The sequence below is a fragment of the Nematolebias whitei genome, chromosome 19, assembly GCF_014905685.2.
Source record: "Nematolebias whitei isolate Nwh7 chromosome 19, NemWhi1, whole genome shotgun sequence".
NCBI lineage: Eukaryota > Metazoa > Chordata > Actinopteri > Cyprinodontiformes > Rivulidae > Nematolebias > Nematolebias whitei.
Genome location: NC_056516.1, coordinates 8401787 through 8413786, shown reverse-complemented (window position 1 = coordinate 8413786; position 12000 = coordinate 8401787). Strand labels below are relative to the sequence as shown.

The following is a 12000-nucleotide window of genomic DNA, read 5'->3' as shown; positions in this document are numbered from 1 at the left end:
AGACATACATGAGTATTTTGAACTGGATTCGAAAGTGAACCGGTAAGCAGTGCAGTGAGGCCAAAACTGGTGTAATGTGCTCTCTTTTGCCTGTACTGGTTAAAAATCGGGCTGCTGCATTCTGGACCAGTTGTAGTTGTGCTATAGAGGTCTGATTGATACCAAACAGGAGCGAATTGCAGTAATCAAGCCTAGATGTAATGAATGCATGTATTACTGTCTCCAGGTTATTTTTGAATAATATGGGCTTCAGTTTAGACAGCCTCCTCAGTTGGAAGGATCTGTCAGCGAGGTAAGATCTGAACCAATTGAGGGCTGACCCTGTGATGCCCACTCACTGCTCTAACCTAGCAATGAGGATCTCATGGTCGATGGTGTCAAAGGTGGCTGTGAGGTCCAACAGGACAAGCAGCACAGAATCACCAGTATCTGTGGATCTGAAGATGTCGTTAAAGACCTTCAGCAGGGCAGTTTCAGTGCTGTGGAGAGATTTAAAGCCAGATTGGAATAGCTCTAAGATGGCGTGATCCCCCAGGAAGCACCTCAACTGGGACTCAACTATTTTCTCCAGTAGTTTAGAAACAAATGGGAGTTTGGAGCATAGGTGTTGCAACCATTATATGTGAAAGGGACAAGTCCCCCCCACATAAAAAAAAAATGTTCATTTGGACCCCCCTACTTTTACTATGAAACATTAGTTCAAGCAGCGCAGTTTCTCTTTCTTCATGAACGAATCCTCTCCACCGTCTCTTCCTGCCTCTTGCCTCTGCAGAATACGCGCACAGGTGAAGGAGGTGGAGGTACCTGTTTTACTCGCTCGCCAGTTTAGCAGCTTAGTGCGGGCAGTGGTTGACTAAGGGGTTGATCATAAACATGTATTCATGTTAGAAGGATACTTGAGAGGAGCTACGTCTGTAGTATGTTAGCTTAACAGTAACTGTGACACTGTAAGACACTGCAGGTGTAAGAGACGCTGTGTGTTCAGGTGCATTAAAGTTGAAATGTCTTTTAAACCCCATAACTTATTGTCCTCAAGCTTCATGAGAAACATCATTTAGATGAGTAGTGTTGAACACAAGTAAAAAAAGTCCAGTGGTGATGTTTTTTATTTCTCTATAAACACAAATACGATCTGACGCTCTGTATTAAATTGTATTCAAGTTAAATTGTCTCTAAAACCCACAGCTGAATTTACACAAACTTGGTGAGAAACATGTTTTAAATGTGTGGAATTAAAGGAAATCTAGGTGAAATGCTGCTTTTTTGTTCACTAGTGAGCACCTTCATTTACGTGTGCACACACGTGCACGCGAGCACACACGTGCACGCACATACACACACCTACACACATCATTGTGTCCCCACCACATTACGGATGCTTCTGACGCCCTTGGTTTGGAGACAGGCCAGAAGTTGGATACGACTGGGGGGGTCAAGGTTTGTTTTTTTCAGGAGAGGCTGGACAGCAGCATGTTTAAAGGATTTTGGCACCACGCCAGTGGATAAACTACTTTTACTATATCAAGAATGGACGGACCTAGAGTGGGAAAACCTCCTTTATTAGTCGAGGGGAGACCACATCAAAGGGGGAACCAGAAGGTTTCAAGCTGCACATGACCTGCTCTAGAGAAGATAGAGTGATGGGTTCAAAATGGTCAAAAGGAGCTACAGATTGAGGTGGGATGGATGGGTCATGAGTTGGAGGGGAAATGAGAGCCCGGGTGGTCGCAATTTTTTCCAAAAAGAAATGTAAGAAGTTCTCGCACAGCTCAGTCGAGGCTTCCAGAGGTGATGGTTCAGTGAGGTGGAGAACAGAGTTTAGGGTAGAGAAGAGGACACGTGGGTTGCGAGAGTTTGAGGTAATTATATCAGAAAAGCATTTGGATTTAGCAGCTTTCACTGCTTTCTGATAATGGCGCCAACTCTCTTTAAGTATTTGAAAAGAGACCTGCAGCCTGTCTTTCCCCACTTTCGCTCCGCCCTCCTACATTGCTGCCTAACGGCCTTGGTGACGTCACTCAGCCAAGGTTCTGCTCTGAGTTTTGATTTTTTGGTTTTAATAGGCGCAACATGATCCAGAGTCTTTAAGCAGACAGAGTTGAACTTGGATGTCAGCTCCTCAGTGGTGGTGAGAAACACCAGGCGCTGAATTATCATTTCAGAGTTATAAACATCTGTGAAACGCGTGGCAGTGAAAAGGTTAATAGCCCGGGTATTATGTGCAGGAATGCACGACTTAGGAGTTAGATGGGAAAGGGTGAACTCAAACTGGACTGGTATGTGGTCTGAAAAAACATTATCACCAATAACAAGATTATTAACAGTCACATCATGAGTTAAAACAAGGTCCAGTGTATGTCCGCGCTCTTGGGTGGGACCGTTTACATGCTGAGTTAAATTAAATGAGTCCAATAAATCTAAAAAGTCCTTAACCAAAGGCTTCTCCTGACAGCACACGTGCAAATTAAAGTCCCCAATAATGAAAACATGCTCATATTTTGGTGTGATTTCAGCCAAGAAGTCAGAAAACTCATTTATGAAATCCTTAGATCGAGGTGGGCGGTATACGAGTGCAAATAAAGTCTGAGGTGAATGTCCGAGTTCAAAGACGCTCAGCTCAAAGCTGGTGCGGGAAACTGGGATGGGCAGTTGTTTACAGTCAAAAGTTGATTTGAATATTGTTAATAATCCACCACCACGCCGGCCTGATGGCCGTGGTGCGTTAAAATACAGACAGTTCAGTGGCAATAATTCCGTTAAGGCGCTGGACTCACCCAGAGACATCCAAGTCTCTGTGATGCACAAAAATCCAACTTGTACTCTTGAAAGTAGTCCCTGAGGATAAAAGTTTTGTTGGTAACAGATCTTGCGTTGATCAAACACATCCGGATACTGTCCGAAGTGGACCCAGCAGCGGTGGAGGGAGCGCGCATCAGTGCCCTCTGTTCAATAACAGCCCCTCCAGGTTGGTCCGAGCGGTGCACTGGCCGACCACTCCCGTTGTTTACCTGGTCCGGGCACACGGGAAGCTGGCGATGGAAACCATGACCACCAGCTGACAAGCACGTTTTCCCCGGCGTATGAAGCGATGTCTCCGGGCAGGCAGGTGAGGAGCGCAGCGGAGGTAAACTGGCACGTCCGCCAGCAGGGGGGGAGGGGGGGGGAGGAGGTCCAGAGGTACGCTGATAATGGTCCAAATAAGCAACATCAGTGACAGAAAAACGAAGATCCAGAAGCTGTTGTCTGTCATACATCAGGAGTGAATTTATGCCACAGATAAAAAACGAACAAAACAAAAATAATCTGAACACCATCAGCAGAGGTGGATTGCAAGCCATGTACACAGGCGCCATCTTATCGGAAGTCTTACCGGAAGCATGACCAGAGGGTGACAAAGCTCTCCAACCAAACTCACCATTGCACATCCCAGGTGGTTGCAGCAAACAACAACATCGCTCTGCTGGCCTACAGCATCTCAAAGAGGCTGGAGGAAGCAGACCTGATGGAGGAGACAAAGAGCTCTCTCTATAAAGCCGCTGATGTCATCTTAAACATGTGCGCCACCTCTGTGGTCTGCCTGTCCTGCATCGCCACCAGGATGACCATGATCCAGAGGACCACCTTGCTCCGCCTCTCGCCATCCTTGTCCGAGAGGCTGCAGAAAGACCTGCTGGAGGGCTCCATCACCCCAGAGGCGCTGTTCGGGGCCAACTTCAGGACCATCCTTGAGAAATTGCAGAGATCCAAGGAGGTCTCAGAAACTGTACACCATCTGGTGACGTCACAGTCCTCCTCCCACCCCTCTGGCCGCTGGAGGCACTGCCTTGGCCAGCAACAGCAGCAGAGGCGCTCCACAGCTGTGGCAGTGACTTCACGCTCCACTCCTCCGCCGGCCCCCTCCACCAAGGAACAGCTCCTTGAGGGGAATGTGTGTGTTATTTGATGATGTATGTTTTGAAATAAAACAAAAACATCTCTGAAAGTAAAGTTTCATCTGAGACTTTCAGATCAGCTGAGCTCACAGCTGCCTCTCTTCACACATTCCCCACACAGAATGAGCTGGTAACCTCTAAACAGAGTTTTTAATGGCACCACAGTTCAGTAAATATCACAAAACACTCGTCTGCCACATCAGCCAAAAATTATGTTTTTTTCAGCAGACCGAGTCCGGTAAAATCCCTCATTTTCAGCCAGAGCCAGTTTTTAATTTCTGCTGTTTTCTTACTTACAGCGCAGTGGGAGTAAACATGTTTCTCCACGACAGTTGCAGCCTCCAACGAAACGGCGTCTCACTCAGAAAGCACTCACGCCTCCTCTCAGTGTGCGCCGGCTCACCTCATCTCTAATGTGAGACTGCAGCCTGGGCTCAGCACAGAGGCACACATACAACCTTTTTCTGTCGGAGCCCCCCTTGGGTTCCCCCCCGGAGAATCTCCAGAGCAGGTGATGGCAGTAAGGGTTTTATATCTGGTTGACGTTCATGAAAAACATTACACAACACAAAATGCGTGCCCGCTCTCCGAGCATTACTCAGAGTGGCAGCGAGTGTGTTCCCTGGACAGACCGTCTGATCAGCAGGGGTTACACGCTGCAATTCACAGCTCAACCCCCACCGTTCAGAGGGATTATAGAGATGGTTCTGTTTTCTCCAGAACAGAGCTCGTCTCTCCAGTCAGAAGTTCAGGAATTTCTGACGAAAAACATGATTTCCAGAGTTCCCAACGAAGTGGAAAATACGTTTTTTTTCCCTCTCACTACTTCCTGGTTCTGAAAAAAAAAAAACGGAGGGATGAGACCCATTCTCGACCTGTTCATGTTCAGCAATTCGATCATGGAGAGACAATTCCACATGCTGACAAACAGCTGCTGGAGAACTTCACAAGAATGACTGGTTTTCACCTCCATAGATCTGAAGAGCGCATATTTTCACATTTGTCATAATTCTGAAACACCCCACGCACGTTCTCAAAATGCATGGAGACGGCTCTGCAGTCATTACACATGGCAGGAATGAGAATTCTTTTTATCTGGACAATCTGCTCGTATTAGCTTGGTCCAGATATGAAGCAGTCGCACAGACCAAAATGCTAGTGTTACACCTGCTAAACCTGAGGTTTTCTATAAACTGGGAAAAAGTTCAGTTCGTCCGTCGCAGATGATTATTTATCTGGAAGTGGAGCTAAACTCAACCACAATGAGAGCCCATTTATCACAGCTGAAAGCCAAAGCTCTGTCAGCTCAGCTCCGCCGTGTCAAACTCTGCAACATATTTACAGTCTGCCTGTCATGCGACTCCTGGGACGATGTCAGTGGCCCACATCGTGGTTCCGCTGGACCTACTTCACAGATGCCTTCAGAGATGGTTTGCCCGCCTACGCATAGATCCTGTGCACCAGAAAAGGAGGATTATCTTTGTGCCCCCCTCCGTGAGAACCGATCTGAATCACTGGGGAAACCCCCTCATTCTGTCAAAGGGAGTTATCTTCAGCAGGCCTATGTCACACGTCTCAGTTTTCACAGACGTGTTCCTGTCAAGCTAGAAGGAATGTGTCTGTCCCAGGCAGTGGGAGCACAGTGGCTGGACCACATGTCGCTTCACATAAATGTGCTAGAATGTTTTCACGGTCTGAAACGTGACTCAGCATTTTGCCCGCTGCTGCGGGATCAGCATGTTCTGATCCACACAGACAACAAAGTGATGGCAGTTTACATAAACCATCAGGGAGGCGTGCGCTCAGCCCAACTGTTACACATTGCAAAACAGCTGTTGTGTTGGGCACACACAAAAACCTGATCTCCATGAGAGAAGTGTACATTCCCAGCGTTCTGAACAGGCGAGCGGATATCATGTCGAGGGGCGGTCCCCGCCAAAGAGACTGGAGCCTCCATCCAGAGCTGATCTCTCGGATTTGGAGCAGGTTCGGCCGAGCAGCAGTGGATCTGTCCGCCACACGGGAGAACGCCCAGTGTCAATTATGGTTCTCAATGAGCCCACAAAACGACCCACCGTTAAGAGTGGACACCTTCGCTTACAGTCCGTGGCCAAAAATGCTCCTTTATGCATTCCCTCCAGTCCTGCTGATATCACGGACCCTGGACCAGGTCCGGGAGGAAGAACCGTCAGTCATCCTCGTAGTTCCCAAACACATAAGCGCTCCGTGGTTCCTGAATCTGCAGCAACTGATATTGGGTCGGCCATGGAAACTGCTGTGGGGGGCACTCTCCTCCAGGCAGGAAGAACAATCAGGAGTTACCCAGAAATAGGTCAGCATCTTTGGGTCTGGCCACTGAACAGATCCGTTTAGAAAAGATGGGCCTCCCACAGGATGTGGTGCGTACGTCTCAGGGTGCATGAGCTGCTTCCACACAGCGCTGTACACATCAAGTGGACAGTTTTTCAACGCTGGTGCGCAGAGAAAGGCGTGGAGGCCATCTCATGTCCACTAGGTGGTGTGCTGTCATTTTTACAGCAACTGATGGACAGAAATTTAGCATTCAGCACAATTAAAGCTTATGCTGCAGCTATTTCTTCCTGTCATGAGGTTTTTCGGTGACAGAACAGTTCTCAACCACCTGTTGATGAAGCATTTTCTGAAAGGTGTACAGAGACACAGACCGGTGTCACGTCCACTAGCTTCACAGTGGGACCTAATGATGGTCCTGCATGCTCTGATCAAATCTCCTTCTGAGCCTTTAGATCAGGTTTTACTTAAATTTCTGTCATTTACAACAGCCCTGCTGTTAGCTCTGACGGCGGCAAAGAGAGTGAGTGATTTATCTGCTATCTCTGTTGCTCCATCATGTCTCAGAATTCAAGCTGACGGCAGCTCAGCTGTACTGCGTTTTAACCCTGCTCTGAAAAGCATCACAAAAGCATTACCGTAATTTATATGGACTGGGGGTGGGGCCCACACAGTAGGTGGGCGCGGACTAAAGTTTTCAGTGCTGTGCTGCGCGTGACGAGATAAACCCACTAGTGATAGCCTTAAAGGGCTGAGCATATTATCATAAAATCTGGGGTTACAGTACGTAACCAACGTTTTGGGGTGACAGCGGGGAAGAGAATATAAAAGGAGGAGGAAGTGACGGCATTTGGCCCCTCTCGCCTTGGGTGCGCACCTGTTACGCCCCTGTAAAGGGGAATAATGAAAACACACGGACACGATGTGTTACTGCTTTCGTCTCCAGTGTTGTAATGTATTTCAAAACAATTTTAAACATTCACTGTCACATTCTGAGTGAACATTACATACAAACATTTTGGTTATGCCCGCACAGTAAGACAAATTTAGCACACACGGGACACAGTTAGCCAGGAAGCTAAAGTGAGTATAGTAGCTCTTAAAAAAAAACTACAGTTATCACATTCACCACAAACGCTCCCTGGTCATTAAATGAACATAATAAACTTAAATACAGCTTTGAAGTCACACCTTTTAAGTAAGAACTTTACCTGTAAAGGGGAATAATGAAAACACACGGACACGATGTGTTACTGCTTTCGTCTCCAGTGTTGTAATGGAAGAGCAGAAGCATTGCGTTCCCCTACATCAATTCAGACAAAACCAATCGAGACTCGAACGATAAACAAACTCTCAAAACTTAAAATGTAAGAAGGTTGAACTCTTCAAGAATTATACACAAACATAACCAGAAAAGTAACATTAAAGAAAATACATTTTAAACTTAATTAAACTTAGGCAACCTTTTACTGTATTGGTCTACATCGCTGAACTTGAAAGACCAAAATAATCGATCGCAGATCACTAGATCTTATTTTCCATTTTATTTATATAAAATAGTTTTATAACCACTACACACTCCCCTTCAACAGAAATGTCATCCTCAACATTCAATAATTAAAGGAGTAAGACGACAAACATAGTCCATAAAACCTGAATCTATTTAGTCCATACACAGGCACTTGGCCTAATCAAAGTCTTTAAGTGCTGATACCAAGTCCATAAAAGGCGAGTCATCCATAAATGAACACAGGATGATATGTGGACATCTGGGCTGGCTCTGGCCACATAGAACTTGCTTGAAGGGGTCCATAATAGTGCACTGGGTCAAGCCAATATGTAGACCTTGCTGGAAGTTCCAAACTGTAACAAGATGGATAACCAAGTTCATCATAGGTGAATCGCTGTGGTGGTCGCCGTTTTCTTCTAGGCCTATCTTGTATTTGCTCATCTCCACTGTGGTTCTCACATGAAGGAGGTGACATGGGTGGCAGTAGAGGGCTGTCTCCACAATTTTCCAGTTGTTCTGGCGCTCCATCTTCCACTAGCAGGTCAGGCATTACTGCTGTGAGTTCAGGGCCTGCCGAGACATCAGTGTGCTCCTCAGCAGTGGGACCTGTATGTTGGTGTGGCTCAGGGCATGGGGAGTAAAACCATTCATCCTCCGAGTCCTCATCACTGTCGTCTTTTGTTGGCTGTTATGTTCACCGTCACTTGTCTGTTTTGAATCTTTTTTCCGTGATCTGGCAACTTTTAGGGGAACTTCCAGAGGTAGGTGGTCACAGGGGAGTAAGAGGTTGCGGTGTAGTATCCTACTATCTCTCCCCTTTCCTTGTTCAGGTACCACCTCATATACAGGAGCATCCTTATTTACTCGGCGCACAACCTTGTGGATGATGTCCTCCCAATGGCTGCAAAGTTTACCAGTCCCACCTCTTGGGGTCAAGTTTCTAACCAAGACACGGTCTCCAGGTTCCAACTCTGAGCTCTTTACTTTATGATCATGGTTCCTTTTTCCTCTTTCAGCTGATTTTCTTGCATTGTCCCTTGTTATGTCATAAGCTTTTTGCATCCCTTCTCGCCATTTTCGCATGTACTCTCTGTGATCAGGTGTACCCGTTTCTGGTGTCAAGCGGAAGAGTACATCAATCGGCAGTCTTGGAGTCCTTCCGAACAGAAGAAAGAAGGGAGAAAAGCCAGTGACTTCACATTTTGTGCAGTTGTATGCAAAAACCAATCTGTTCAGTGACTCTTTCCAGTTGGACTTCTCTTTCTCTGTAAGGGTCCTCAGCATTTGTATGAGTGTACGGTTGAAACGTTCAACTTGGCCGTTGCCTTCAGGATGGTACGTGTTGTCCGCGAGCCCAGAACTCCAGAGGTTTTTTTAGTTGTGACATGAGCTGGTTTTCGAACTCACCACCTTGATCGTGATGGATACGTAGGGGGAATCCAAATCTTAAGGCATAATCATTAAAAAGTTTATCAGCCACAGTCTTTGCTGACTTAGATGTTGTGGCATAAGCCTGGGCGAATCTCGAGAAATGATCAATTACGACCAATATGTACTCATATCCGCCAGATGACTTGTCAACATGTAGGAAATCGAGAGAAACCAACTCAAAAGGCTGGGTTGTAACAATATTAGTTAGGGGTGCCCTAGTCTCTCGGCTTGGTTTCTTTTGTTTTATACATGTGCAGCTTTGAGCCACATAGTACTGAATGTCATGTTGCATGTACGGCCAGAAGAAACGTTCTCTCACCAATGAAGTGGTTCGATCAACCCCTTGATGTCCCATGTCATCATGTAGTTCCTTCATAACGATTGCTTTGTACTTTCCAGGCAAAACAAGTTGTGACCATTTGGCTGTCTTTCGACGCAGGATGCCGTCATCATCCAAAGTTAGTTTTTCCCATTCATGTAGTAGTCTTTTGCTCTCTGTGCTGAATGATTTTAGCTGTTTCCTGTCAGGTTTCTTATTTAACTGACGACACTCACTCACTGGGGCAATATTTTTATCTTCCTTCTGGGCTTGACAAATCTCTTCCTGCGAAAGAGGCAACTGATGTGAATTGCTGATTTCTTTGCACTGAGCAGAGAGTGCCATGGACCACACTGCATGGGAACTTTGGTCCTCAACTGACTGTACAACTGCTTGAACTGAACGGGATGACATTTCCTCAGTACAGTGTTCCATCATAGTGTTAATATCAACTGGCAGCCTTGACAGACAGTCGGCATCGATGTTTTCTTTCCCTGGTCGGTATCTGATGGTAAGGTGAAAATCCGCTAATTCAGCAACCCACTGACACCCGGTTGCATTCAGTTTCGCTGTAGACAAGACATAAGTGAGCGGGTTGTTGTCTGTATATACTGTGCATGACGAGCCAATCAAATAGTCTCTAAATTTTTCACAGACAGCCCATTTTAAGGCAAGGAATTCCAATTTTCCAGAGTGGAAATGATAGTTTTTTTCAGATTTGGTGAGTGTTCGCGAGGCATATGCTGTTACACGCATTTTCCCTTCTTGTTCCTGATACAAAACTGCCCCCAGGCCCAGATTGGAAGCATCTGTGTGTAATACAAAGGGTTTACTAAAATCAGGAAAGGCGAGGATTGGTGGTTCCACCAGGTGATCTAACAGTTCCTCAAGCAAGTGCTGATGTTTTTCTGTCCACACAATGGGAAAGTTGGAGGGGGTCCCAGTTTTTATTTTATTCTGTTTCTGTCTTATAACATGTTTGTCACTTTGTTTTGAATCTGCAGGAGCTCTCATGAGATCATAAAGAGGGGCAGCAATTTGCGGCCTAGACTGAATTGGATCGAGGTGGCTTGCGGTGCACACAGAGAGAGGAACTGGGCCCATTACTTTCAGGTAAGCTGGTTAACTGTTTGGACCTTAAGGTCCAGAGTTTCTGGCTATTCGGCCGTAAACCAAATTATAACTAAATTAAAATTCCTCTGTTGGTGTGCATGCGGCCATCTCCGGAAAATAAAGATGGTTTTATTTAAGATAATTTCCGGTGATTCGTGTTAATCCTGACGAGGTGGGTTACGATATTCAGACGGTTTAAGCGCCGAACGCTTACTTAGACGTTTTTAGGTAGTTTTCACAAGTTTGTGGACTTGTGCCGGTGGACGGCGGAAGGCCTGCCGGAGTCACGTGGGTGACAACGTTTTCCCTCAATTCAGCGGAAGTGGCCATCAAAGCTTTGATCTGACGAGATTAAGGTGCCAAGCGTCTCACAAACGTCTTGACGGCTGAGGCGCGGGTTTCTCCTCTGGTCGTGTAGACTGCGGCCTAAATTGGACTCCATTATTAGTTTAGCTTTGAGGGAAAATGTGAACAGAATAGAGAGTTTACCAAATTTCATGTGATCAGGGATCGCATTAGTTTTAGGACGTTGTAATAACTTTGTTTGCGCCGTGTTTTGTATGTCGTGTGAACGCTTCAAGGCCGGGACACGTTGGGAGAGACGTAACAATAAAAAAAAAGGGGTAGTGAGCTGTGTGTGGGCGGAAGCTCAGGGTTACTTTTCTTTTTTCTGTGTGTCGGAGAAAGTCCGCTTGGAGCCGTGTGTGTGTGTGGTAAAGCACTCGTGTGGGGGAAGGGAGCGTTTCTTTGTTCCACACACGAGGTGAAGGCTTACGCGTGTTTTGTTTTGTCTTCGTTTCTGCGTCAGAGGTGTCTTGTGTGATCGGTGCTTCCGTATCCTGACCGGAAGTGGGCGCTGTTGTATGAGGCAAGGGCAGGTCTGGCCGCTGGGTTGTTCCGTACCAGACTTGTGTTTGTTTTATTACGGCTGTAGCCAGGAGTGAATGAAAATAACATATTTGAATGCCTGGGTGTGTGAATGTTATCAGGTGTGGAACTCATAAAGGTGGTACAGGTGAAGCCTGTGGAAAATCTATAGGATCATATCCGAGGCAAATTGCACGACTTATAGGGAGTATCAAAATGTAAAGGAGGTAATTAGTTTGAGATCAGGGGGCCACTAGCTCAAACAAGCGGAAATGAGCTTTATGTACCGAAATTAAGGGGGTAGAGCTTGATTTTTAATGATTTAGGCTGTACAAGTTGGATTAATTTAAAAATATAGCTGATTGGCGTGTCACAGCTAAATGGTATCTGATATGGGAACAGGGATAGCTGAAAATCTACCAAATATTTGCTGATAGCCGTCTGAGGCCAGACAGAAACGGAGATAGGAGCAGACACAAGGTTAAACGAAACAATTTTCTGTATGATAGGAAGGAGGC

At 46.1% G+C, this 12000-nt stretch overlaps 1 protein-coding gene across 1 annotated transcript in view; it reads right to left on the bottom strand.

Annotated features, from left to right (window-relative positions):
- The window catches only part of LOC119425684 (growth factor receptor-bound protein 10), a gene marked incomplete in the record, with an annotated part of 634378 nt that overhangs the window by 200603 nt on the left and 421775 nt on the right, over positions 1 to 12000 (bottom strand).